The sequence below is a fragment of the Solanum lycopersicum genome, chromosome 1 (genome assembly GCF_036512215.1).
Source record: "Solanum lycopersicum chromosome 1, SLM_r2.1".
Lineage (NCBI taxonomy): Eukaryota > Viridiplantae > Streptophyta > Magnoliopsida > Solanales > Solanaceae > Solanum > Solanum lycopersicum.
In genome coordinates this window covers 49,462,978-49,467,062 of record NC_090800.1, presented here as the reverse complement: position 1 = coordinate 49,467,062, position 4,085 = coordinate 49,462,978, and positions in this window count along the sequence as shown.

Below are 4,085 nucleotides of genomic sequence, written 5' to 3'. Positions count from 1 at the left end.
AGATGTAAAGTTTGGCTAACTTCTCTGCATTGTAAGTCACCTTGACCGGAATAAAGTGAGCAGACTTAGTTAACCTATCAACAATTACCCAAATAGAATCAAACTTTCCCAATGTCTTTGGAAGACCAACCACGAAATCCATTGCAATCCTTTCCCACTTCCAATCAGGAATGGGCATTCTCTGAAGTGTTCCTCCGGGCCTTTGGTGTTCATACTTTACTTGTTGACAGTTTGGACATTTGGCAATAAAATCCACAATATCACGCTTCATTCTACTCCACCAAAAGTGTTGCCGCATTAAGATTTCAAACTTGTCGTCTACTTTCAAGAAAGGTTAGGTCACGGTACATCTTGGTTGCACCCGGATGTATCGAATACCTTGAACTATGAGCCTCTGTCAGAATAGTGTTGATCAAATCATCGACGCGGGGTACACATACCCTTCCCTTAATCCTCAAAACACCTTCCTCATCGATTGTCGCTTCTTTAGCCTCTCCTTGCAACACTTCATCTCGGATCCGGATCAATTTTTCATCATTAAACTGCTTTCCCTTAATCTTGTCAAGGAAGGAAGATCTTGCCTCCACACAAGCTAAAAATCCTCCTTTCTCATTTACTTCTAATCTCATAAGGTCGTTAGCCCGAATCTGAACTTCTCTAGCCAATGGGCGTCTAGAAGCTTGCAAGTGAGCTAGACTTCCCATGCTCCCCGCCTTTCTACTTAAAGCATCCGCTACAACATTCGCCTTCCCCGGATGATACAAAATAGTGATGTCGTAGTCCTTCAGTAGCTCCATCCATCTCCTCTGTCTCAAGTTCAAATCTTTCTGAGTAAAGACATACTGTAGGCTATGATGATCAGTATAGACCTCACACTTAACCCCATATAGATAGTGCCTCCATTGTTTTAAGGCAAACACTACCGCAGCCAATTCCAAATCATGAGTTGGATAGTTACGTTCATGCACTTTTAATTGTCTTGAAGCATAAGCAATCACATTCTTCTCTTGCATTAGCACTGCACCCAAACCCGAATAAGATGCATCACAATAGACATGAAATTCTTACCTTCCACTGGCAAGGTGAGAATTGGTGCAGTAGTCAACAGAGTCTTGAGCTTCTAAAAGTTTTCCTCACACTCATCCGACCATACAAATGGAACGTTCTGCTTAGTCAAGTTCGTCAATTGGGAAGCAATGGAAGAGAATCCCTTGACGAATCGACGGTAATAGCTCGCTAACCCAACAAAGCTCCTTATTTCTGACACATTAGTAGGTCTTACCCAATTTTTCACTGTCTCAATCTTTAGAAGGATCCACCATCACTCCATCCTTAGAAACTACATGCCCCAAGAAGGACACTGCATCTAGCCACCACTCACACTTAGAGAACTTGGCATAAAGCTTTTTCTCCCTCAACATTTCCAATACCATTCTCAAATGCTCTTCATGTTCCTTCTTGCTCTTTGAGTATATCAGTATATCATCAATAAATATGATCACAAAGAGATCCAAATATGGCTTAAAAATCCCGTTCATCAAACTCATGAACGCAGCATGGGCATTCGTAAGACCAAAAGACATCACTACAAATTCGTAATGCCCATACCTGGTTCTAAAAGCAGTCTTTGGCACATCCGTTGCCCGTATTTTCAATTGATGATAACCGGATCTCAAGTCAATCTTAGAGAAGACACAAGCACCTTGTAACTGATCGAACAAATCATCAATGCGAGGAAGAGGATACTTGTTCTTTATGGTTACCTTGTTCAACTGCCGGTAGTCTATGCACATTCGAAAACTCCCATCCTTATTCTTTACAAAAAAAACCGAGCACCCTAAGGAGATGCACTTGGGCTAATGAAGCCTTTGCTCAACAACTCTTGAAGTTGGGCCTTTAACTCTCTCAATTCGGCGGGAGTCATTCTATAAGGGGGTATAGAAATGGGGCGAGTACCCGGTTCAAGATCAATACAGAAGTCAATATCCCAGGAATATCTGCAGGAAACACATCCACAAACTCACGGACTACCGAAACTGACTCAATCGAGGGGACTTGGGTAGTGTCATCCTTGAGATGTGCCAAGAAAGCCAAACACCCTTTACTAACCATTTTCTTAGCACGAAGAAAGGAGATGATACGCACCGGATTGGAAGTGTAGTCACCCTCCCACACTAACGGATCTGTCCGAGGCTTGGCTAATGTCACCATTTTAGCATTACAATCCAAGATCGCAAATTGCAGATAAAGCCAAGTCATACCCAGAATTACATCAAAATCAACCATTTCTAAGATAACCAAATCTACATAAGTGTTGCTCCCCACAAAGTTCACCAAACAAGACCTATATACCTTTTCAACTACCACAGACTCACCCACCGGAGTAGAAACACGAATAGGCATGTCAAGTAATTCACAACGTAAATTTAGACCATTAGAAAATGAGAAAGATACATAAGAAAATATGGATCCAGGATCAAACAATACAGAAGCCATGCAATCACAAATCAAAAGATTACCTGTGATGACAGCATCTGATGTCTCCGCTTCAGATCTCCCAGGAAAAACGTAGCAATGGGCCCCATTACTTGTCTGTCCGTTGCCCTTACCATGTTGTGATGTAGTGGCTCCAGTTTGCCCATCACCCCGGCCGTTTTGGTGACCACCATTACCTCGACCACGCGTCCTCCAGAATGACGGCCTCTTCCATAACCACCTCTACCTCTAGCTATTGGGGGTCGGTAACTCTGTTTTGGATAATATCTCTTAATATGTCCAATCTCCCCACATCCATAGCACTCTCTAGGTTCATGCATAGGTCTCTCAGGGAAGTGTTGACCGGTCTGAGGTGGACCCCCAACTACAGTCTGTAGTGAAGACTGAATCGGTCGGATTGAGTAACCTCCGGAACCCTGTCCTCTAGGGTAAGAACCATTAAACTCACCTCCCTTTCGAAACCCTTTTGATGTCGATGTCGAGGTGAAGTCATCGGGCTTCACTCCTTCCACCTCTATCACGAAGTCTACCACTTCTTGGAAGGATTTTACCGTAGCCGCTACCTGTAAGGCCGAAATCCGCAACTCTGACCTCAACCCCTTCACAAACCGGCGAATCAGCTCTTGTGGACTGAAACAAAGTTGAGTGGCATACCTGGATAGTGCGCGAGACCTAGACTCATATGCATTAACCGACATCCTACCTTGCTCTAGGCTCAAGAACTCATCCCTTTTCCTATCCCTCAAAGTCCGGGGGATATACTTCTCCATAAACAAGCTAGAGAATGAGGCACAAGTCATAGGTGGTGCCTCTATTGGTTGACACTCAACATGTGACCGCCACCACATTCTGGCGTTCCCTTGAAACTGATAATTCACGAACTCAACACCAAACCGTTCTACTATACCCATCTTGTGTAGTAGCTCATGACAGTCAACCAGAAAATCGTAAGAATCCTCAGATTCAGCACCCTTGAAGACTGGAGGTTTCAATTTCAAAAACTTGCTGAAAAGTTCATGCTGATCATTTGTCATTATAGGCCCAGTAGTCAGACGTGGAAATGTGCCTATGTCCAATGAGGCATCCATACGAGGAGCCATAGTAGCCGCATGTTGTACCTCCGGAACCTGAGGTGCTGGTGCAGAAAACACTGGAGGTGTCTGGCCCTGATCAGATAACCCACTAAGATAAGCGAGAACCTGATTGATCATCTCTGGGGTAGGTTGGGGTGGCAATTCATCATTTTGCACTTTTTCATTCTCCCCTTCCTCACCCTCTCTTACTACTTCCTTAGTCGGTGGAGGAGTCACCGCCCTAGCATCAGATGGGCTAGGTACTCGTCCTCTCCCTCTAGAGGACATCCTCCCACGACCTCTACCACGGCCTCTTGCTGTTGCTCTTCCTCGAGCCACAGCCCCAGTGGCTGGCTCAGATGTTTCTTGTCTTGCCGGTGTTGGTGTTGGCGCAGTCGTTGCTCTAGTTCTAACCATCTGCGAAATAGAGTGAAGATGTTCAGATACCAATTTGTATCACCTAGATACCAATTGGATTCAAGTAGTAGCACGAAAGAGAGAAGAAAGAACGGAATT